Here is a 25827-nt window from a genome sequence, read left to right as displayed (position 1 = left end):
CAACAACCAACTCTGCCAGTTTCTGTGTGCAAACCTATGAACTGCACCCAGCATGGTAACTGCATGCAGAATCTGGATGCAAACAGCACAGCTAATTTATTTTTTTTTTAAAGGGGAGCAATCTTGCAACACTGTATACAAAGGAGTCGAAATAATTACAATGTGCTCTGGGAACCCCTTAGAACAAACCCAGCGACTCCACGCAGTTGTGCTAAAATATTTTCCAGCTGTCAGTGTTCCTGCACATTGATATGAAGAAACTTTTTCTTTTTTAAATCGCCAGGAGAGATTGATGCATTTAATTTGCTTGACAGAATGCTTGTGTAGTATTTCTTAACAAAGGGTATCAACAGCAGCTTATATTGCTGGTCTAAGGAGTGCAGATCTGTAGCAGAGCTCTTATCAGATCCATAAATACATTAGAGAATGTGGTGAGAAGTCAATGGAGTCGGTGCAGTTTGCTAGGAAGGCCTCAGCTGAGACTGGGCATTTTGCCTGGGATGGCAAACTGAGGATTAAGGGCTTTATGGGACATGTGAACTCCGCTCAAATGCAAACATAAGCATGATTAAAATTTAGCAAACTATGATGTACGAGCCCTTGGGCAAAATCCAGTAGACACAGCTGTATTTATAGGTTGATACAAAGAAGAACTGTTAGACCTAAGAGCAATTCAGCAAGGCAGAAAACAGAGAGGAGTTTGAGACCTCTCACAGCTACAGAGTGCTATGAACCTCACTCCATGGCAGTGTATCTTCCTCTTAACTTCTCCCTCTGGCAGGTTTGAACACACAGTTATTATGCAGGCCCAGTTTTTGTATGGATCAACACATTAGCAACTCTAATTAGCCTCACAGGATAAACCAGCATTGCTTTTTCAAAGACCAGGTGTCTACACCCCTCCTTAGGTCATTTTAAGATGTTGGCTGAGGGATGCACTTCAATGGCCTGTGCTGATAATGGGAACAAAAGAAATTTGGAAACAATAAGAAAGATTAATGGAGAGGAAGGCACTACAAGCTAGAATGGCTGTGGAGAATCACACAGAAAGAAACATTTCACCAGTAGTGAAGACACTGGAGTGGAAACGAGGTGTTAGTATCTGCCCAAAAAAGCAGTGCTGCTGCTGCCAGTTTTCTGCAGCAGGAAAAACCCTGTAACTTCAGGATCTGGAGGGGGAAAACAACCCAAACAAACAGTGGAGACACACTGATTATGAAACTTTACCCTTTTTTTCTTCAAGAAATTGCCCTAGGAAAAGGCAAGAAACACACTTAGGAACAATCATGGAAGGTATCTTTGTGACAGTAGATTATGAGCTCACTCTACCCTACAGAAAACCATTTGTAGGACAGTCACCTTTTTCTGGTTCAATGGAGCAACCTCAGTAAGCTGCTTGTACAAGGAAGCAAAGATGGTATTAGATACTATATTACCCTTCAGATAAAGTCATCCAGTGCCTTGTGGCTACAGTGGTGTAGAGCTAAGCTGTTTTCAGGACTCATACCACTTCTCATCTAAATGAGGAAAAGCACTTTTGGGTTGGCCAAAAAAGGCTCCTGCACTGAGGCATCTAGAAATCCTGTTGGGTAGCATGGGCTGGACAGGAGTGTGTCTGAGCTCTGCTTCATCTCTCCACAGCAGCCCTTGAGAAACTCAACAGTCCTGTGAGCCTAAGTTATTTAGGGAGTAATACATGAAGAAGTAATTCACGCATCTCAAATAAATAGAAAATCCCTGCATTAAACCCCGATCCAACCCCCAAATTCCCTTTCATATCTGTTCTTCCTACATCTGATCCTTTCACAACTGATGAAGTTTGGTGTTAGGTAGACTTGTGCTCTGCCCCAAGAGCAAATGAGTGCTGGGCAGCTGGGAAGAACAAGGCTCCCACTCATCTAAGTAGCAATGTGGCACATCTGTCTTACATGTGCTCTCCAGAAAGCCATCTTGCTTCCAGCAAGTAGTATCAGGAAAAGGAGTATTATTCAGTTTGGATACCAACCCTCTCCAGCATCTCAGGGCCTGAAGATAACTGCAGGTAAAGAGCAGAGTAAAAGACTCATCCTGGAATAAGTTTCTTTGCCTCATGCTGAGTCTCAGACAGGAACAGATATTCACCTGTGCCAGAGTGGCACAGGAACACAGCTTTTTCCCCGAGATAGAGGACTGCAAAAAGCTGGATTACATGGTTGTCATCACTGCTTATTGGCTTTTGTTCTTTTCACATAGCAAGGCAGCAGTGAGCAGGGTGCCACAGTGCTGTGCTTGGGTGTCTCAGGAGGAGCTCCTTGTTCATTTATTCCAAAAAAGGCATTAGAAATAGGGAAGAAAAAAAAAAAAAGTAGAGCACCAGGAGCCAGGTGACTTGCCACTGACAATGAAGACAAAAAAATACTGGAAATATTTTGTACTTCATCAAAGTAATAATATTTAGGAATAAATTCAAATGACCTTTCTTGTTCTGCAGCATCCTGCAGTTCTCTCAGTGGAACAAACCATGTGTCTACACCAGTAAAAATATGAGAAAGTATCAGTAGTATCAGTCAAATTCTTGCTATCCTGTTTATATAAATTAGAACACATACCAGTAGAAGCTTTAATTCTTGTAATGAGGTTTCTCAGAGACTACAGAATACCCAGACAAGAATAAAAGTGACAAAATCCAGCCTTCATGTACTATGAAAATACTCCTGATATTTCATTCTGTGGCATTATCTAACTACAGCTTATTGTGGCATTATTCTCCCTTTTTGGTGGGTGAAAATCTCAAGCTAAAGATTTCACACCTGTGTATTTTAAAACTGAGTACAGTACAATCTGGTAAAAACAGCAATTCAGAGGAAGCAACAGTAATCAGGAAAACCATACTGAGTAATAAAACTACACTGAGCAGTCAAAACCAAAATGAAAAAAGATTTCAAGTAAGATAAAGTAAGGTTTATGCCTTTACCAAACACAGTAACTCACTATGGGAACACACACCACTTCCAGCTGAATCTTCCACAAAAAAAAATTCCTGTGCAAATGTTTTACACTGCTTAGGTAGAGTTTGGGGCTTTTTGTGTATAATTAGAAGCAGCCATAGGCAGGGAGAGGTTGCTCTGATTAGCAGTGGTCTGTGAAGCACTGACTGTGGAGATGGTGCATTTACTCTGGCAAGGAAGCTCTCCTTTATTCAGGGGCTTTCTATCCCCCCAAGTGGTCAGCAAAAAACTGGGTCAGTCACATACAAGATAGCTCCTTATCTACACCAGGGCTCCCAGGCCATGGGATCAGTTCTTCAAACTTCTGGGCTGGCCTCAAGCCTCTGTCTTGGATTCAAGGACAACTCTCACCTAGGCTGAGAATTCCTCTTTTTACAAAGGAGAAACACATTGTTCTGATACACCTATTTGTATCTTCTGTACAAGCATCTAATCACACCCTATTCACAGAGTCTCATTCTACATTTTTTGTTATTTCATTCTATTCATTTGTGTGGGTTTCTTTAAATATTTTCAATAAGCTTCAGAGGCTGACTTATTCATAAGGGAAACAGAGCCAAAGAGACTCTTTCTCTCCGGTTTCAGTGTGAGCCAGATGGTCACACTTTAACCATTCCCCTTAAACTAAACCAACTAACTAAATAAATAAATAAATAAAAGTTAAAAAAAAAAAAAAGCAAATTGTTGGGACAGACATAGCTGGTGCAAAGCATCCAAGCTCTCCTGCCTTGAGGGAGGCAGCCTGATTCATAGCAGGTGAGCCACTCCCCACACCCTGTGTTGCATCCTCTGGTGGCTTTACTGAGGCTTGCAATAGCCAATGCTTTTGAAGTGTTGCTTAAATCAAGACACGACACAAGAACCTAAGCTTGGATGATTTTTTTGTTGGCTTTTTCTTGAGTTTGAATTTTCTAAGTCCATATGGCTGTAAAGAAAAAGTGGAAAATGTTACTATGTAAAGTAAAAAAAAAAAAAGGTGGTGAATGTTACTATGTGAAAAGAGCCAACAATTTTGATTTTTTTTTTAAATCTCATAATCATTATTCTTTTTATTCCTGGCACATGTTTTTTATTTGTGAGAGGTAAGCAAATATTAAATTCAAATGGAACAAATAAAAAAGACAACCTTAGAAACACATTCCTAACTCTCTGCAAAACTTTAAGAAATGAAGATTGTTAAAGCTGGCAAAGTGCTATCATAAAAATCAGGGGCAATTTACCTACAATAAGCAGGGCTGAAAAGTAGGTAAGGATACAGCAGAAGTTGTCCTTTTAAGAGAGGAAGAAGAGTTTTCTGCCATGTTTCACAAAGACTGTGTTCTGCATAATCTTTGCAGCTCTTTAATACAAGCAATGCCTAAATACAAGTGAATAAAGAATGGGAAGGGCAGCTTTTCAAAAATTGATAAGCAGCAATGCACAGGAACTGCAAGAAGCCTTGTTGGGATTGCTCTGCTCATGAGCTCTCCTGCAAGGACAATGCTTACAATAAAAACCCAAGTTCCCCTGACAGTGACAATATTTTTTTCCTTTTCTGTGTGTTTTCCCCTTCTGTTACTTATCCTACAGAAATCTGTACACACTGGGGTACTCTTAAAGGACTGAGGATCAAAGAGTTAATACAATTCAAGTGGAATATGTCAATAAAGGATAAAATTCACTATTAGGAACACACTTAGAACACATCAGTGTAGAATAGAATTGGCTGAAAGTTAAACTTGCTCTTTCCCCAGACTAATACCTATTTCATACTCACTAAGTTAAGATGGCAGAAAACAATGTTCCTTTCTCCTCTAAAAATGCACAGCACATAATAAAAAAATAATGAGCAATCAGCTTCTTGATGTTTTTAAGGTAGCAGCAGGAACTGATACTGCCCAGAGCAGCACTGAGCTTCTGTGTCCCACACACGGCAAGAGAAACTGAAACAAGGGATGCATGGAAAATCCATTAGCAGAAACCTACATGGAGACAAAACATTTTGGGTTTTGACAGATCTCAAGAGGTCCAAGCACAGCATATTAATGTTTATGATAGAAGTCAGTCAGTCTCCAAGCTTATGTTATTTTGTTTTGGTAAAAGAATATGAGATGCTAGAGTAATCACTGGTATTTTTACTGACTTACTCTTCTTGGTAGCTTCTCTCAAGTGTGGCTGGTTTTAATTTGTGGAATGAGGGTGGGCATAGCTTAACATTTATAAAGCTCTAAGAGCACTTCCCTCACAGAGAACAATAACATGACATTTATTTCTTAGAAGATTTTTAATTAGATGTTTTGATTTTAGTTGGCAAATTTCAGGAGTAGGGGTTGGTTTTTTTTTCTAAGTCCTTTGCTTTTCCAGTGTGACCAAATCCAGAATTTTTGTACCATTCAGATGACAGATGAGAGGGCCCAAAGGCAAACACACAGGATCATCTATCAGTTGCTTGGCTCTGCTGTGGTTTACTGTGAGCTTTGCCAGCAAGTCTTAGCACCTTTGTGTGCTTCTGTTTCCTTACCTGTAAAATTGAGATACTGACACAAACCCTCTTTGTTAAAAGCTTTATGTAGAAAAGATTCCAAAAGTGCTACACAGCACTAAAACACAAATGTATTTAGATAATCCTATCTAATTATATATAAAGGACATTTGACAAGGGGAGAACCAGTAACTTTTGTCTTAAGGGATCTGGGGTTATTTTTGGTTTCTAGTCTCTATCCATTTCTTTTTACCTTCCAGAATTGTCTGAAACATCTGCTGAATTAATTGGCACAATGTGAATAGAGAGATTCCTCCTCATCCTAATATTGTCCTGATGAAAAACTGTCAATGTCTGGTGTTTTCAAAGGCAAAAAATTTTTTTTTTTTTTTATTTTTTAGTGCAGTGCCAGGAATAATCTCCTGCTCTTTGACTCAATTTGTAAGCCCACAGGGTTATGTATTTATTTACTTATTTATTTTGATGTCTCCAAAGCAGCAATGCCTGTTGCTCTACCAGCCTGCACACTGTAAAACAGTGGAAGCAAATTGCAACTTCTAATGCTGATTGGCCTTCCTTTACCATGTCATTTCCAATGGCTTTCAAAATTGAGATTTAAAAGGGTTGGAGAAAAAGCTGTGAGTTTGTCATAAGCAATCCAGTTAGTGAAGTGAACTGAAGGGATTTGATTCTTCAAACTCTGTACAATCAAGGAACTTCACAAATAGAAATTAATGTCTGTCCACACCCCCAGCCTTGCCTGCACAGGTCTGTGTTTCTCCAGGCAGTGACCAATGCAAACCTCTCAGTCTCCATGCCCACGTGCAGGAGGGCCACACTTGTCCACATGGTTTGTACCACTCACCCACCCCACAGACTTCTGAAAGTGCAAATGCTGAAATGTTGATAAGCACAGAACTCACTGAAGCCTCAGGTTGCCTTTTCAAGCCAAACAGTGAAGACCCTTTTGACTTTTCACTTGAGGCTGGCGTGGGGTTTGCTCTATGGAAAACTTCAACTAGAGAAACCCCAGGCAGCTCAGTATCTTGCAGACTATCAAAAAATCATTTCAGCTCACTCATCCTGCAGTACAAAAGCAGAACTGCATCCCCACAGCACTGCACTGAATTTAAAAGACCCAAGGGAAAATGTTCCAGCCTAAATGATCCCATTCATTCAGGACGTTTTCATTAATATTTTCCAGTTGATATTTTCAGTTGCACTATTCTTAACAAAACCCCATATTATTTTCTAACTCCACTGTGTTTATGCCTTTCACATCCACACACACACACACACTGCTCATATCCTTGCCCTCAGCTCCAGGAGTTCTGAGTGACTGAGCCACTGTCACTTGGGTGCTCATAAACGCATCCACATACGTACACAAAAAAGTTGCTCATTTTCCTTCACCCAGTCCAGTCTTAAGTTTCCCAAAACTGAGCTCACAGTCCTGACAGGGACTGTAAAATTCTGGTCAAAATTCTTCCTGTATTCCACATGCTGTTGGGGACTTCCTTTTTGCTGTGTCATTGCACCACAAATTTGTATTTTATTTTCTGTTATCTCAGGTCTCTGTAAGCAAAATATTCTTCTAGCTGTCTCCCTCAGAATGAGGTTTTCTTCATGTATTAGCTTCTCATTTTCCACATCACATGGCATTGTCAAGTTTTCTGTTGAGATACCCATCCACTATTGGTTTATTTGGACATATCTGCAGCTTCACCATCCACTCCATCTCCCAACTGCCATCTAAAGATTTTATTAGCACAGCCTTCAGCCAGATCATTACCAGTAGCAAAGAATCAACATAAATCCCATATTAGTGCCAATTTCTGGTAAACACCTCCTCAAAACACGATCTGCTGCTGTTAATAACTATCCTTCAGCCAGTTTGCAGTTATGACACAATATTTAGACCCAAACCAATGTGTAAACTTGTTTTGCAAGCAGGAATGTAATGAGAAACCACATCAACTGCATTACTAAAATCCAAATCATCAGTAGATCCAGAAAATTGCCTTTTATCCATCAATTTTGTAATTCTGTTTTCTAAAAGAAGTTTGGAAAAATCTATTTTCTAGTCTTTCTTTGCTACTAAGGTTCATTTTTTTTCATTCTACTCTAAAAAGAAATTCCATAGCCACTTCCTTTTTCCATTCCTGTGCTCCTTTCCTCAGGTTGAGATGTTCCCAAGACCTTTCATTAATTAGAAAGACAAGAGTTGTCATAGTTTACCTTGTATCACAGACCCTGATGATAAATTTGATGTTTTTTGCAGCAGTGCAGCAGATTGTGGGCCCTCAACTCTGAGATTTTTGCTCCTTCTGTGTAATGGAATTCAGAAATTTTAGGGAAACGTATATTCCAACCAGAGTGTGATACCTGGAATGCCTCAATATTTGTCTTTTGGCAGAAGTGGGATTTAGCTATAATATTTCAGATAGTGAGATGTGCTCTTTCTGCTGTCAAGGAGCAGCTGGATCCTGACCTTGCAGCCCAGCACTGGACACCAGCTTTCCTACAATTGAATAAGGCTTCCAGCACAGAGGAGATTAAAGGCAGATACCACAAGGGTATTCTGAGTTTTCGAGGCAGTAGGCATCTCAGTAACACTGAAAGAAGACTGAATTATTCACAGCTTGAACTCTTTTGGCCTAATATGAAGAGAAAGCGACTACAAAACCCCCAAACCATGATGTGACTGCAGGAACAGAAAGATCAGAGATTGCCTGTTGAGAACATTCAAGACCACACATTTTGTCCTATTTGATGGAAAAAGAAAACTTGTGATTACGGGAGACGAGGAAAAGAGGTAGGAAGGTTGTCAGGTCTTGAAGTGGGCAAAAAAAAGATTGCACACAGTGTCAGAGAAGACTCAGGCTCCTAAATCCACTAAAAGTAAAATTTACTGCACCTTTGAAATACACAGAACTCTGCCTGAAAATCAAACACGGGGAAATGAAAAGAGGATATGTACAGATGGCACAATCATATGGCCAACATATGGAAATCAGGCAGAATTGCTACTGGTTTTTAAGTTCCACAAGAACAATGACTTGAAGAAGAGTGAAAGACCTCTTTCTCACCCTGTTTATTTCCCTGAACACCCCACTGCTTCACAGCCCCCATGGCACATGTAGCACTTCTGAGGGGTTTTTTTGCCACTTCTAACTCTTAGGAAGCCTCAGACAGTTCCATAAGTACTCCAACTACTTTCCTGAGAAAAACCACGCAAAGAAGTAGCAGATGAAAGGCAACAGAAGTGTTGGCATGCTGTTTCCTAAAAAAAAATAATTAAAAAAATCCTTGCAACAACCTCACCATCAACACTGGGCTGATTCTTACAGCTAGATGGAAAAAAGTAGCACGTGAGCATCACTGTGCACACACACATCCAATATGTTTAGTTAACCACACACATATAAAAGGCTGTTGAAATCAAAACATATCGTAAGCTTAGGCAAAATTTTTTAATTAAAGGAAATATATTTTCCTCATTAATACATTGTATGATGTATCAACAACCATGACATACTCCTGTGGCATGTTATTTTTCTCCTCTGTGTGTGAACATCTGTACATTTCCCCAGAAGCTGAATTTAACACATGTGATGCAGGAATAGAAATATCTTCTCAGTGGAAGTCTAAAGCAAACAGATGTGTCAAGCATCTGCCAACAAATTATAAGGAAGTTACTTCTGCTGCAGGACTTAATAACCTATGTACTTCTTCTTAGAAGAATTCTTGTCTTTTGTGGAAAAACCAACTCCATACCATTGTATCTCTGTGTGTATGGGAAATCTCCCAGGATCACAGAATCATGGGGTTGGAAGGAACTTTTGGAGATATTCTTGTCCAACCACTCTGTTCAAGCAGGGTCAATTACAGCAGATTGTTCTGGAGCATGTCCAGTGGAGTTCTGAGTATCTCCAAGAATGGAGACTCCAAATACTCTTTGGGCAACCTGCTCCATAGTTTGACAACCCTCATATTGAAAAGAAAAAAATTAAAAATCTTTTATTTAAACAGAATTTCCTGCATTTCAACTTGTGCAGTTATGTCAGAGTCAGGTTCTGCTTTACTCTCCACCATTAGATATCCACACAAACAAGTAAGATTTCCCTTGAGCTTTCTCTTCTCCAGGCTGAACAAACTCAGATCTCTTTGTCCCTGCCCATATACCAGATCATCCTCTCCATAAATCACCTCCGTAGATTTTCATTGGACTCTCTCCAGTATCATGGAATCATAGGGGCTGGAAAGGTCCTCTGAGATCATCAAGTCCAGCCTCTGACCTAACACCACCACACTGGCTACACCATGGCCCTGACTGCCACATCCAGTCTCTCCTTAAACACCTCCAGGGATGGCAACTCCCCCACTTCCCTGGGCAGTCCATTTCAATGTGTAATCACCCTTTCCATGAGGAAGTGCTTCCTAATATCCAACCTAAACCTGCGTCCATATCTTTCATTGGAAGGCCAGAACTGGACTGGATGTGTCTCACCAGTGCTGAGCAAAGGACAAGAATCATTTCTCACAACCTGCTGGCAAAATTACCCCAGGATGCTGTTGGTCTTTTGTGCTACAGGGGCATAAAACTGACTCATAGGCAGCTTGTCATCCCCCAGGAGCCCTACATCCTTCTGCAAGACCTGTAGCTTCTGGGCAGCTCTGGTACACATGGACATCCTTTTCAAATCTGCATATCTAAGCTCACATAAGTCCCTATTGGGCATCAAAATAAAAGCAGGTTGTTATTCCAGGGCACTGCACACCTGCAGCTCCCAGTGGAGAAAAGTGGAAGTGTTATTATATTAAAGCCCTATTTCATGTTTCCAGGTTGCCTGCAGCAGAGCCTTCATCATCAAATTGTGTATAAATGGAGTCTCTGTAAGATGCCACATTTCAACTAAGCCCTAACAAGAACCACTCAAGAGAAAAGTGCATTTCCTTCCAGTTTATTCCCTTGGTTTCAATTGTGATAAGTTACAAAGCTATTGTAAGATAGATACCACCCAGCACAGGGGAGTGCAGCTCTAAGATAACTCATCCTAAAATAGTGATCTATGCAGAAGGTTAGCTAATGCTGAATTATACATGAGAATAGCAGTTTCTTCATGAGCAGCCCCCCACTGCTCTGTGCTGGGAGGTATGAATTAGCCATGATGAACATCATAAAGCAAAGACATCACTGTTTAGGATACCTTCTTATAAAGCACTTGCCTGTCCCTGCACTTAAAACAGATACCTGCACCTACTCCCTTATTAACCACCACAGGCCTTAAGCATTCTTGAACTCTCTTTTTGAGGTGAAGGGCAAAAAAAAGGGAAAAATAAGATCTTACTGTCTAAGCCCAATTCCTGGCCCCTGGGGCTCCTAGTTGTACAAGATAGTTGCAGAATGCAAATGCAGAAATGAGCACTCCAGAAATGCTTATGGATGAGGAACCAATGTCATGAACTGTGTTATGTCAAGTGAGACCCTATTTATAAACAGACAAAAAGCTTCTTGGTGTGTAAGTAAGTGATGGGAGGCAGCAGACTGTTCATTGTACAAATGAGTATAAAATATGGTAAAAAGGAACTGTGGGGCTCTCAGGAAGAAGAATGCATGAGCCCTTATCATTTTGACACAGAAGACAGTAGCCTGTTCATCAGCATCTAGCTGCAGAGAACCTGTGCCCACCCTCTGTGACTCTCAAGGGACAGAATATAAGTGCTATGTTTTTGGGGTAGGTCTTTGGAAGACGCTGGAGCTCCTGATCAAAGCCAGGGCTTGTGCATATTAAGGTAGGTTTGGCAGAGAGACACAAAATCCTGATTTCCACATGCCAGCTCTTGCTCTCTGCATGGCAGAAACATTTTATATGCTCACATTGCCTTGAAAGCCATGGTTGGAAAGACACAACAAGGGCAGGAGGCAGAGTGGTCAGTGCTTCAGAGGCAGCAGTAGCACAGGAAGGTTACAGGGGCAGTTTTTGCACTACAGACCCAACAAGGCAGTGACTCTGCCTGTAAGATGTCTGCTATTTTTCTAGTGGTTTGTAGTATTGCCTCATTTATGTCCTAGGTAAATGCAATCATGTGTCACAATGACCCTTTATTTTTTTTTATTTCTTCCTTCCCCATTCTCCCCACCAAATCAAGCTGTCACACCTTGGATGAGACTCTTGGAAAGTAAAGCATCCAAGCAGAGCTATCTGGGTTAGATCCCAGGGTGAAAACCCAGACTGACTGCCAGCTTTCAAGATGTGACAGAAAGGTGCAAGACTTGACAGTGTCCTGACTGAGTTTACACTCTGGAGGCTTAAAATTCCCCCTTTGCAGAGGGCAGCACAGTGAGTTATCAGCTGCTGCCATGGCATTCACTTGGAGAACTGGGTGAGTGTGCTTGCTGGGCACCAATTGCTATGACCCACAACCTCAGAAAGCTCCTAGTGCTTTAAGACCAGTTCTGTTCCATTAATACTGAGTTCAAGACAGAGGCTGCAGTGCCTGTACCTCCACACTGCCAAAGAGCAGCTGGTTTTGGAGGCTGAAAAAAACACTTTCAGATGGAGAAAATCTCCAAGAAGGAATCAAAGTCAAGTTATTCTGAAAGTCTACAGTGTCTCCACGTATGGCTTTACAGCACGTACACACACAGTTTAATTTTCCCAAGGACACTGATGGGACTTGGAAACCAAATCCCCCATTCAGTAGGTACACTCCAGACACCTATTGCAACTGTAGTGCTACACCAACCACTCCAGACAAGATGTAAACAAGGGACAGTGGGTAAGATGCTGAGTTTGCAATGCCAAATGTATTTATTTTCTGTCATTGCTTCAATATGAGTCACTATACAGGCATACAATCACTGATTTTCTCCTGTTTTACTTTCCTAACCTTGCCAATCTTTAAGTTTGGGGTTATAGCACTGAGTAGTTTATCTCTTCTAAAGAAGTACCAAATTGTCATTGCTTTCAGACCTCTCATAGACCCTTATCTTTTTTCTTCCAATTGTGCCTGAGGAAAGGATGAGGAGCAGATGAACACACAGGAATTCAGCACATTATTAGCAATTTTTTTTAACCTAAGGGCAAGGAACAAAACAAGTGAGCTAAGTGCTGTGAAGTAGCACACTTAACTTTGTCTCTGGATCCCTGAATCCAGCACATTAAAGGATGGTGTGTTTGATACCTGCTGCTGCTAAGAGAATGCATAATGATAAAACCACCAGCTAAGCTCTTACATCATTTTACAATCAGGCATCTCAAAAACTGTTTATCTGATCAGCACCAAATTCTGTCAGAGCGTTGACATGTGCATTTCTAAATAATTTCAGTATGTCAACCTGAATAGACACACAGAATCAGAGAGTTAATTATCTTTGACAACTTTGCCAGCTAATTTCCTATTTATATGTTCCAAACTAGGGGCTTCTTTTATCCTTCCTTGTCACAAAGAGTTTATCAATCAAATCAAGGCCTAAAATTGGCTGCCAAGGCGGGCTGCCATCCCAAAGGGAAGTTTATCCGTTTGAAGTCTTTCTGACTACCTAATGACAGCAACATTGACATGAAACATAATAGGCATTGTTTTGGTTTTTTTTTTTTTGTTCCTTCTCCCTGCCCCTTTTCTTATTCTGCTGAAAGCAGACCTTGGCTCTTTGGGAGAAGGTGAAGCTTTGGCTGGTATCTTCCCTGCCCTCCTGCAGTTTCCTGCTTCCTAAACACGCCTGTGTCTGGATGGGGCTGTCAGGACAGGGTTTTGGATGCACACACTGCACCTCTGGATTTGAGCTGACAGAACCTGCTCGTGTCAACTCCATCCTTGTCTCTGCCAATTCAAGCACGTTCGTTGAGGAATATGAACGATGTTACAAACGACCCAGTCCTGCTGACAGGCATTAGGTGGCAGAGCTTTTGGTGCATGTTGTCACTGCTCTTCTCTGACAGGCAGTTATGTTTTACTTTAATAGCCATATTATCTCCTCTCCAGCTCCCTTTAACTGGATGGAATTGTACAAGGATACCAAGAGGTTGTCGCTTCATTGGTGCATGTCAGAGTTATCCTTCAGCAGGGAACTCCCCCTTACACACATCATGTAAAAACAAGTTGTGTCCCTTGGCAAAGGCAACAGAAAACAAACACAGTCCTCAGGAATTTTCTGTCTCACCATGGGTGGAGAATCCCTAAGCAGTCAGGGGCTGAATCCTAATGGTCAGCTGAACACACACGGGCAATTTCTCTAAGGCAATTATAAAAGAGAAAAAATGTCCTGTAGGACCAGGATGACCCAGCAGCACTTCTCAGGTGCAGCTGGAGGTGGCAAACTCCATCACACCTCAATGCTGCTGGCATTCAGTTATGCCACCATTAGTAGTTAAAACTTAATAAAAATATAGAACCCTTTAAAAACACTGGATTGTTGCTTAGACAGGTGCCACATGGGGAAAATGATCTAATATATAACAAAAAGACAAAAACCACAGTGATGTTTCATTCTTGGAGATGGGGCCATTTCTTACTCACCAATGCAAACACATTGACCTAAGGTGGAAGATGCTCAGCTGGAAGAAGAGCAGCTGAGCCTGTATTCTCCTGTAGCTGAAGTGAGCATTCAATAAATGCACCCTGCCTCTTACAGAGTGAGGTCTCACAGAAGGTACAAAGCATCTGCAATAAAGTGTCTCATCGTAATGAGCTCTTGAAAGCAGATTTTATGTTATTTTATGACTTACTATCTAAAATAAGAGGTGGGGAGGGAGAGAAATGACTGGCATATTCTTTAATGTCACCCAAAAGCCTCAAGGGCCCAATTAATCAGGAAATATGTTTGGCTTTTGGACTTCAGTTGCCCATTCCCTTGGGCTTCTGCAGTGTGGGGGCTGGACATATGTTACATGCTTATGCTCTAAGAAATGATATTTGAATGGGGAGTGATACCTGCTAGTCCAGAATTAAGATGTCAAGACCTTCTCTCATTCAAATGCCAGCACTCTCAGATGAAGTCTGTCTGGAGAGGGCCCACAAAACAGTCAAGCAGCTTGGTTCATAACCTTCACCAGTCCCATGGGAGCCTGTGTGAAGATCCAGCTGTTTGGGTAATCCAGTGGAATAGGAACTAGGAGAATGTGCATTCTCACACCCTCCTCAATCCTCACTGAGGAATATGAAGTGACTCACCACCATATAACTCAGGTAATAGTAAAGATTTCATAAACTCATGAAACTTATACTGCTTCCAAGTCCTCTCCAGGCTTGCTGAGTCAGTGGAGACACCTCTTTTGCTTTTGACATCAGTGACAAAAGTACAGCAGGATGGGTATTTTCCTCTGGATATACAATCCAGGAATGTTTCTAAGCTTTCAAAGCTGAGCTGGTTTCTTTGGGAACAATCAACATCAACCTAAAAGTTTATGAGTCTGTCTCATCTGGGCTGCCTGTCCAGAAGATTTGGTAGTTTTTAAAGGTGCCAACAAAATCTAGTCATTTTAGCACCATTAAAAGGCCAACTTGTATTCATAGAAAATACTCTGGCAGCCTACAAGTACCTTTCCACAGTTTATTCTGGGATGCACAAATAAGCTTTTAATCTGCTGCTTGTTCCATGGAACACACACTTCAGATGGCAAAAGCCAGTGACTGCTGGGCTGCTTTGATCTACTGAGGCACAATAGCAAAACCCTATTGAAAGTTCCCATTGCCTGCAGAATGGCAGTGTTCAGCCAAGGCAGCTGAGGGCCAGGCACAGACAGAGATAGGTGTATTCAGAAATATTCACTGTGTTCCAGGAGACTTTCAGTGACAGATCCTACATTAGCTCCAGTGGCAGAAAAAATGGCTCATGACACAGGAGCAATAGCATGGGTTCATGTTGTGTGTGCAGTGGCTATTCTTTTTACTTTACCATCTCTGGATGATGAAAACTTAAAAATATTCTTAAATTCAGACTGAAATGACTGTGCCCAAACCCTAGAGAACAATTCTTAGTGATTAATACTGATGCCCTGGCTGCCAGCAGTCCTGTAAGTGCTGTGAAGGGCTCCTTGCAGTTGGTGAAGGATTGCTAAGGTTTCACAGAATGCACACAGAAGTCACCAGGAAGGAAACATTGAAAAGCAAAGCTCTCATCTTTCCACTGCATTAATAAAGCCACTGTAGCAATAGTGCAAGGTCTCACACACCAGACAACCAGTTCTCAGCAGGGAACTTAGAAAGAAGGAGATTACTTCTGGATGCTGCCTTTGCTGAGACTCCCAGCACAGGCTGCTGGTGATGCAGAAGCTTATCCAGTAGAAGCTGGGCAGAAATCAGCAATTCATTTCACATTAGCAGGTATTGAACATCAGTCGTTACAACCTGCACAGGCCAGATTTGAGGCAGTGACCTAAGGGTGAAAGGCTGTGGCTTCCCAAGCCAGTAATCATTACGTTTTGACACAACCAATTATTCAAAAACAGTCACTCAGAGCTCTATTAAAATTTTGGTAACTTAACCTTTTCTTTGCTTCTCCTTTGTCTCCAGCACATCGTGTTCCCAAGTCTAAATAAACTGAACACTTTGTCACTGCACTACATAATTCTGTATTCAAACTGTCAGGACCTACCATAGTCACCTCTGTCACTGTCTCTGCCAATCCCAGCACGCTCACTCAGGCCTCTGAACAGTATTAAAGTGCTCTCCTTGTCAGACACTTTGATAACAGCACCAAGCACGTGCATTAAGGCAAATTCCTTCTGACAGCATTCACTCAACAAGCTGAAAACTAAAGAGCTATACGGATTTGTTTTAGTTACCTTGCTTGGGTGATAGATGTTATAATTAACTCCCTGTCTAATGCTGAAAAGCTATTGTTAAGTTTCACAGCCTTTGAAGATTCACATTTGTAACAGCAAACCTCTCAAATGAACACATTTAGCAATGACTGCATTTTTTTTTCAGCGATTTCTCAATGTTGCCAAACAGCAGCACTGAATATTTATAGAGTTTCTCTTAAAAAATTACACATATCACTGCTGGTGTTGCTTTGATCTAGAATTTATTGTCTATGAAGTAAAAAACAACAGATCCCCCCCACACCTCCTCTTTCTTGTACACCTCCAGTGCATGCTGGCTGCTTAGGACACTAAACAGAGGCAGCTCATCTCACACTCCATTACAAAGCTAATTAAATTAATGCAACCTCTTGGACAAAATAGAATCATTATAGTTGCAACCATTCTAATATTCATCACATCTACACCATCATCCATCACAAACTAAATGCTAAGTCTTCTACTCTGTGTTCACTATAATGGATCCAGTTACATTTTTTCCTCCCCAGCAAAAACCAATTATTACAGACAGACTCCACACTGATGTGTCCACCTTCTGTAGCACCAGCAGAGCCTGCACTGCAGGTTAAGAAGTGGGTAATCCCACCTTGAAAGCTTCCTGGCAAAGTAAATGCTCCTCAGGCCCTTTGGGGGTGGGGAAGGACACAGAGTGACACACCCCAAAGGTGAGGTGTATGGGTACATCACCAGCTTTGGATACAGCTTAAGCCAGAAGGACTCTCAAACTCCACACCTTATGCAGTGGGAAACTGGTATGGAAGAGTTGCAAACAGCTAACAAGAGGACAGAAGTTTAGGTCAAAATAGGTCTCCTTCTGGCTGCTTTGACTTCCATTTCTATAGCATCCCATAGGCACTCCTACCAGTGTATAATTTGCAATTCTATAGATGTCACCTCTGGATTTGGCCCAGTAGGTAACTTGCTAACAGGGCACAGGTTTCTCTGTTGGATGAGAATGCACCAGGATACAGCAAATCTTAGCAGAGAACACATGCTTTACACACTGATACATTTCTGAAAAGCAGTCTGAGGAAAATGCTTCTGATAGAAAAAGCTAAATAATCCACTCTACATATGCTGATACTGCCATATCTATTGCCTGATCTGCTGTGCCTCCCAGTTCTCCTTGGAACAGTGATGATATCAGTTATTCTAGATGTCTACCTACCAGGGAAATTATAATGAACCAACTAAAAAGGGCTCAAAACCTTGCCTGCTTCCCCAAGCAACACACATGGGTCCCAGCATTTCAGAGGTCACACTGGCTGCCCCTGCTTTGCAATGCCTTACCCAGACCAGTGGGATCTTGGTCTTTAGGGCAGCCACAGAGGGCCCAGCAATTCCTGACTCCATACTGCAGAATTCACTGGTCACTGATGAAAGCAACTATGCAACTGGGAACTTCAGTTTTGTCATTTTGAAAATAAAGGAAAAAACAAATTGCAATTGGAATTTACTTCCCACTCCCGGTTCTGTCCCTTTCATTACCACTGTGGATCTTTCCCACAATTAACTCCACAACAATCTCATCTTCATTAGCTCTCCAGGCTATCTAAGCTTTTTAATAGCTACAGTGACAAAAACAAAGACACAACCAGCCTGCCTCAGGGAGATGACAGTCTGGCATTTTAAACAATTTGACCACACACTGCACATATTTCCCACAGAGCTATTCAAGAGTATTACCTCCACCTAATCAGTTATTTAAATTATCCTTCTTCTCTTATTATAATGAATTTTTTGTTTAATCTTGAGATTGATTTTGCATGAAAACCTGTCACTACCCTTTTAGCAGAAAGCAATATATGAGGGTTTGTCTTAATAATTATTGTAGTCCCCTAGATGATCCTAAGCAGTGACAATAGCCTTATTCTGATGAAATACAACCAAAGATTGATGACAGAGTTGGCATCCTCATGTGTGATGTCCCAGATAGGTGAGGCACTGTCATTTTGATAAGGAATTTGGCCTTGAAGCTGCATGTACCTTATCACCACAGTAAATATTGTGTCCATGCTTCCACTGAGAAACATTTCTTTTGAGGTTTATTCTGTAACTTGCTCATAAGCATCTGCTTGAAGTTTGGTGGAGAAGTTGAAGAGGATATGACTTTAAAGAACAGTAATAATAAAACATTTCAGCTTCTTTAAACTACAAGAGTATTAAGAAAACATAAGCACTTTATGAAGCTTAAATTTTATAAGTGTTCTGGGGTATTGGTATAACACTTAAAGGAAGTTCTTTCTCTGTATGTTTCTGTAAATGCATAACAATACCTGCTTATATTCAAATTTACCCAAGAGACCAGAACATCTCTGAATTGCTCGTCTGCTTTATCATGCAAATTTTTTGTTTATTCTACAAACACTCTTCTACTCTTTAATATATTATACTTTAAATATATATGCAATCTTAGAGAGAATAAAGACAGTGGATTAGGTTTTCTGGGCCAGTATAAAATGAGAGAATTCATTCACTACAATAACATCTTCTTAGATGTAGAGTGGTATCTCTAAGGTAGGACTGGGGAGTCTTTACAGATTATGGCCCGAGATAGAAATGTTCATCACATCCCTCCTAGGATGTAATTTCTGGACATGCTCTGCATTTAGTCTAAAAATGCTGTACTAAAACTTGGTGTTATCAACAGTCCTGAGCCCCAGGAACAACTGGAGCTGTGACCAACGGCTGTGTCTGCTCCCCAGCACAACTTTACACACGGGGCTACCTCCTGGGATGAGGACATTCCCTGCCTGGAGCCTATGGATGAGCCAGCTACAGCCTCTTGGCACTGAGTGGCATAAGAGAGACACAATGCAGTGAAATGCTACCTGGGGGTCTGGTTTTGGCACAGAAACCTCCCTTAGCACTTGTTTACTTCACTCACTATTTACTTATTTCCTGATCTAAATCTCATCAGCAATTCTATAACAATCATTTGGGAAAAACTGCATATATTAATTCTGACCGTGCAAAAAACTTATTTTAAGACCAGATTTTCTTTAACCAGCACCAACTTCAGGACAACGCATATACATATCATAATATGCCCTATTAAATGAGACATAAATGGGCTGCAGATTCTCCCTGGATTTGGTACCACTTGTGAGATGAAAAATAAAGTCCATATCACAGGAATTTGGAATAGGGCTTCAGGGAAACCAGAAGTGAAACGAGGAACCCAAAAGACTGCACCTACAGCCTCCTAAGAGGATATTGTTGCTAAGGCAAATCCTACATGTTACAGTCCTTCCACTTCCAGTGTCTCGTTTGCTGGAATAAAGGACAAAACCCATTTCTCTTCTAAGTAATTATTTGACTTGGCAGTGGAAAACAGAATATCCTGCTATCCCTGCCCAAGAGGATCTGTTCCGCTCTACTCACCCCCATCCTTCTCTTTATTCCATATTTTAGCTTCTATTCTTATGCCCTATTGCTACATGGGTATAATAATTACATAATTATAATTACATTTTATATGCAAGAGTCCATCTTTATGTATATAATTTCAGAGTTAATTTTTAGATCTTAATAGTACTCAGCTGCTTCCTTTTTTGTCCACTGTCCCTAGGCAGATCCCTCCACTATCCCCTTCAAGTTAGCTTTGTCCTGGGAGACAAACCTCACAACTTAAAAACACTCCCCAAGTGGAAACGTAATCAATTCATATTCTACAGAAAACTGATGCAGTCAATAGCTTAGGTTCATTTATGGAGATGTAGGATTCTCCCCCTCCAAATACACAAGCTTTTTCCCCTGCTGCTAACTGCAGATCTAGAGACAAAAGGAACAGAAACCAGATATCCAACAAGCTGGAGAGCCACACAGAGCAGATAAGCACCTGGAGAATGTAAAGTAGCTCAGATACTTATTTGCTTGCTTGAAACACTCTTCCAGGAAGCTCCTTACTAATGTACACTTTTCAACTCATTGCAAAACCGAAGTGTTTTCTTTTTAATACTGATAACCAACAGCTATAAACAACACAGTTCACCATCCTAACTCCCAAATGACCAACACCAAATACAGGACTGAAATCTGACTGCAGGAACATTATTTCAAATCACATCCTCAGCTGCTGGGAGTCAGAACAGTTCTATGTCCCCTGAGAGAGATGAACTGATTTTTTTATCACCTCAGAATCTGACCACTGTAACACAATATACACAAAGGAAACCTAACATTATATCAGATAACACCTTAACCAGCCTTTTGTTTTTCTCTCTGATCATCTGTCTCTTCAATAGCTGCAAGCAATTAAGTGCCCACCACTTGTTTGAACAACCAAACCAAAATAATTACAAATGCATGTTACACTACAACAATTGCATATTAACAAAGGCTTGGGGCCAATTAATCATTAAACCATCAATATCTTATTTGCATAAAACTATTCTCTTTAAAGACACCATGTTTGGGGTGACAGGGTTACCTCATTGATTATGTAAATTACCCATCAAGCTTTGCAGAAGCAGTCGAAACAAATAAAAAGGCTTCTCTGTTTTGAGCCAAGCCAACATCCTACAACTAACAGGCAGGAGGGAAAAGGAAGGAAGAAAGAAAAAAAAAAAAAGCAAAGCAACAATGTACACTTAAGTTTTAAAAGGCTACAGTTGAGGCTTAGGAGCATAAAGCTGCAAAAAATTAATCCAAAGTATGCCAATTAAAAAGGCACAGTTGGAATAACTTCTTTACAGCCATGTCATGTCATAAACCCCAATAAAACACCTCAAAACCAGCATAATCATTTTCCATTTCACCTAGAGCTTCCTTCAAGGTAAACTAAAAATGAGATACAAGCCACTTAAGACAAACAGAAGTCAGAGATGAACCCACCAACAAAATGAGGTACTCCCCTTGTGATTTGGAATATTCCATTTCCTGAAGCTTTTCTCTGGAAGAACACTGGCTTCTTTAATTAGCAATTTTCTCCTTGAACCTTGAGAAGAATTCTCACACTGACTGTGGGTGACAATTATAATTGCAATATTTTTCCACTTGCAGACTGGGCTGTTAATTAAAGAGGCCATGAACTCCAACCACTTCTGCTGCAGCAAAAGCCAAGGGGTCTGCTGCCCTGTCACTTACAAGCCAGACACCCCAAAAAAGACATGGCCATAGCACAGCTCAGTGTCACCAGTTAGCTGCCAAGACAAAACAAAAGGAGCAAAGGACTGCCTGCTTCTGTGCATCTTTCCCAAATAGAAATAAGCTATTTCTTGACTCCAATTTTGGGTTGCTGCCTTTTTTTTTCCCAGGCCTGTGCAAAGTGTGCAGCAGTGTATATTATTCCTTCCAGAACCTTTTTTCCTTCATTGGCTGGGAGCTAACAGTGATGGCAACTCAGCCTTTTCCTATGGTAAAAGGAAGGCAGGGAAGGTAGATTTAGCTTCCCCCAGAGTCAGAAACCAAGCCTCTAACATGAAAACAAACAAACAAAAAAAAGCCTGCATCTCTGACAGCTGGGATTCATTGTGGTTGCATGTTTTCAGTTTTCAGTGGGGTGGACAGCTAAGTATAAAACAGCTACACCAGGTTTTACACTATCCAAAGTACACAGCCCTTCAGAAGAGACCAAATATTTGGAAATTCAAACCAGCAAGTGTTCAAGCAATGAGGCCACCAAGCAAGGAAAGCAAAGGACTTCTCATGGCAAGTAATGCAAAAAAGTGTCAGCGTAGCATATATTATACCTGCAACACACTTCATGCTCTATTCTCCATGGAGGACTTTTCAACAGCAAAATGGGGGACAAGGTGAAGAGAGGGGAGTTTAAAGTGCAAGCTTCTCTCTCTGCTCCAAAAAGCACACTCTGCTGATTCAAAAAAAACATTTTCAAAAATGCCTGTGGGTAAATTTGAGCTGCCCACAGCTCCCCAGGGGCAGTCGAACTTGCTGTCGAGCCATTTATGTGGATTTCAGTCAAATTCTAATTTTAGTGTTCATTAAACACAGGTAATTCCCAAGCCAATCCCTGCATCACCTAGTATACATAATACCTCTACAATATAGGTCATCCTAGCTTAGAAAACATATACAGACATCAAAGTGCAACCATTTCATTATAAGTATTAACTTTATAAATAATTATGAACTTCTTAATTTTTTACAAGATGCTGTATAATCACAAATGCCTTAAAAAAAAATTAGTCTAGAAGAGGTGGTTATGGTATATAGGTATATATATGTATATAAACCACACACATGTATTATAGAAAGAAGTCTAAGTGGGGAGGTGTCACACACCTTCAGTCAGAAGGATGTTTTCCTGAGATGTGGGCTGTCAAGGAGAAAGTGTGGTCTCTGCTTCAACTAAAAGACAGCCCCAAACCCACTGTCCTAAGAGATGTTCCCAGCTTCTCACTGCCCTCTGCACACCTTTTCTGTGCAGGGAGGTCCTAACCATTCAAGATGCTGGTTTCAGGTTCTTTGGAGACACTGGTGTTGAAGTATGACAAAAAACCAAGGTTGTAAGCACACTGCATCAAAGCACAGAGCCTGTGGAAGCTCCCACAGAGATTTTTCCCCTAACCATACCCAGTTCTGTGACACCAAGGCTGCAGGACAGGTGCTTCACTCTGTCCATACCAAACTGTAGAACTTGTTCCATGTGTCACAAAAGAAAAACATGGTTTTACTTACTTTTTTGGTACTGCAGCTGATGCAAGAAGAGAGTTGTGCTTTCAGAACCTCACTGGAACTTGAGTGACTGGGCTGAGTCTCAGTGCTGGAGAGGGAGTTATTCCATGTCCCTACAAAAAGAAAGCAGAAAGGAGATACTACAGCACTGTGCCAGATTATCCCAGATTTCATAAAGAAATTAAAACTGGGCCATTATGTCAGATCAGCAAAGTCTGACACACAAAGTAAGGAAGAATTTGTAATGCTGAAAGTAGGGACAATACTGAAATGAACCTTACAGGAGGAGACACTTCCCAAAGGACATGGATACATCATTTAGTATTAAATGCAGTTATTTTATCAGCAGCATGAACATCTCCATTGAACTTCAGAGAAATACCAAGATGCTACCTCAAAGCCACACAGGGGCTGGGCTGAGAACAAAGAGATCTCAGAGCAATAATGAAACTCAGTCTGTTTTTTAACAACTTGAAAGGTGGCCCCAACAGCCAACAGGGCACTGGTTTTGAGCACTTGGGTGGCTCAGCTGCCCTGCTCAGCAGCTGGGTCACCCGAGGAGGACTCTTGGTGTCAGGACTCAGGCCTGGCTGGACACATATTTAAGTTGCTCTGTGCTGAGTGCACACATTTGGCCCAGTTGACTTCTTCAGATGGCCCCAAAGAAGCCTCCTCCAAAATAAGTCCCCATAAGAGTCAGTTATTGTTTCCTTTGAGCAACATCTGTTTACTAAACTAATAGCAGCATTTTAAATATGCCCCCTTGCACAGCATTAATCTGAGAAAGTGGATTAAATATAGTTTGACTGCTTGCATTTTTACAGCTCCATAGCTTGTGTTGTTTATGGGCTGTTTGGTTTCTTTTTATTAATTTATATTGATTTTAAGCACTTGGAAAAGCAAAGCTGGAAGGAAGGAGCTGCAGGCAGGCAAAGCACTGATCAGCAGTAGGCACACATCCCCACACAGCACTGCCAGGGGAGCTCATTTGCAGTGAGCAGCACACCTGCTCCTCTGCTGCCAGGTCCCCAAACGTGAGCAGGTTTCTCAAGCCAAAGCACACATTACTTTTCCACAAGGTGAGCCAGCACCCTGGAGATCAGCTTGGGACTCTCCTGATTCTCTGAGTCTTGGCCTAACCTGAGAGTGCTTTCAATTCTGCTTGCCAGAACTCAACACAGAGACATCCAGCTCTCCATTTGAGAACAAAAACCAATGGCTATGGCTGGAATACAGCAGAAAATGCAGCCTGGGCAAAGAGCTGCCTATTCTGCTCACAAAAATCCTGCTCTGAGCAGGTGATGAACTGGCAGAATTTGCAGAGAAGCTCTAGAATTGCACATGGCCAATGGCTTTCCATTGCCTAGAAACAAACCCAGATCTTTGTTCCATCCCCTCCCTCCAATGCTTTTGCTCAGCTGGTCACTTCTACAATGCTACAACTTCACCATTCCCAGGCAGCTCAGGGTAAATGAGGCTCCTCACTGCTGCTCAGTACAGCTGACACTCAGCCCTTCTCCAGTCTTACTTAGGAAATTGCAGTGGGATTGATTATTTGGGATGGGATTTCAACCCCTCACACTCCTTGCTAGGTCACACATCGTGGTTTATTTATATCCACCTCAGTCATCCTAAGGACAAGTGGAAATTTGTCAGTCACCATCCTAGGACATTCAGACAGAGTAAGAGTCAAGTCAGATGTAAAGGACATCTATAGGTTTCTGTCTCTTCTATCCCTTCAGTTGCCCTGGATCTGGCTGCTTTTGCAGAGCTATTGGCTGAACCAACCTTGCAACTTACAGTAGTACAAAGAATGTAAATCAAAAGTTGTGATTGATACTGAGAACATTGCTGATTAGCTCAGAGGAACACAATTATGAAAGAAGGAGCCAGTGAGTAAAACAGAGCAGAAAGAGCAGCTATTTATTATTACTATGTGTAAATAAAATAGGAAACAAAGAGGGGTGGAAAGAGGAAGACAATTGAAAACTTCAGATAAAAACTACAAATAAGAATTACACAAAAGTGATAAGAGAGGTAAAAGGATAAGGGTCAGCAGAATCAGCAGCAATAAGAATTTATTTTTAGTATGTTAAGACATATGGAATCCTAAGAATGAAATGGAAAGATGCCAAATAAGGCAGATATGTTCATTAACAGTTACAAGCTTTGTTCAAGGCTTCAAGAGGCAAAACCATTGGCAAATGGACAAATATTTACAAAGTATCACTCACAAAGTGGAAAAAAAGCCCAAAATTGTGTGAGTTGGGTGAAATCCTATGTGTTGAAATGTCCTGTTCCTGCAGGGAGGGGCACTCGGATTTTAAGCAGCTCTCACACATGGTGTGCAGGGGTCTTTAAGAGTATAGAGCTTCAAAGAAACCCCACTTCTCTATTAATCTGTATGGAACCCACCACTCTCCCAGTCCTGCACTAATGGGAATGCTATCACTGCTATAAAATAAATTTGAGCCAATGCTAACAGAATAAAAGAAAAAAAAATCTATTGGGAAATCCAGAGTATCTTTCTGATCGAGTTGTGTGAGTGCATACAGTTTATTCTGGCTCTTGGTTTTCCAGTTCATAAAATGAGGAAAATTAACATTCTTATCTGGCAAGTTTCTAGACTTAAGGGATCATCTAAGATGCTCCAGGACTAGTGCTTTAAGAGTGTTATGCAGAATGTTATACATTATCTATACAACCTTCCTCAGGGAAGAAAGATTTACCCATCACTTACAAGCATCACATATGTTTCACAGTACTTCAAGGACAAAAAAAAAAGAGTAGGGGAAAAACAATCCATTTAGATTTTCCAGAAAAATCAAGAGAGAGCATGCCCCACAGCTCCTGGATGTCAGTGGGAGCTGGGAACCAACACCCCTTTGAAAAGCTCAGCTTAAATATTTCT

The 25827-nt window shown here is 41.1% G+C and overlaps 1 long non-coding RNA gene across 2 annotated transcripts in view; it reads right to left on the bottom strand.

Annotated features, from left to right (window-relative positions):
* LOC139801967 (uncharacterized) overlaps positions 1-25827 on the bottom strand; it is a 164048-nt gene that overhangs the window by 44766 nt on the left and 93455 nt on the right. For both annotated transcript variants that reach the window (XR_011728435.1, XR_011728436.1), the window contains exon 2: positions 22920-23029. This is a non-coding gene — a long non-coding RNA (uncharacterized lncRNA). The remainder of the gene's footprint in view (positions 1-22919; positions 23030-25827) is intronic.

This window comes from Heliangelus exortis, chromosome 13, assembly GCF_036169615.1.
Source record: "Heliangelus exortis chromosome 13, bHelExo1.hap1, whole genome shotgun sequence".
In the NCBI taxonomy this organism is placed as follows: domain Eukaryota; kingdom Metazoa; phylum Chordata; class Aves; order Apodiformes; family Trochilidae; genus Heliangelus; species Heliangelus exortis.
The sequence above is the reverse complement of the archived record's forward strand: the minus strand, read 5'-3'. Positions and strand labels throughout refer to the sequence as shown.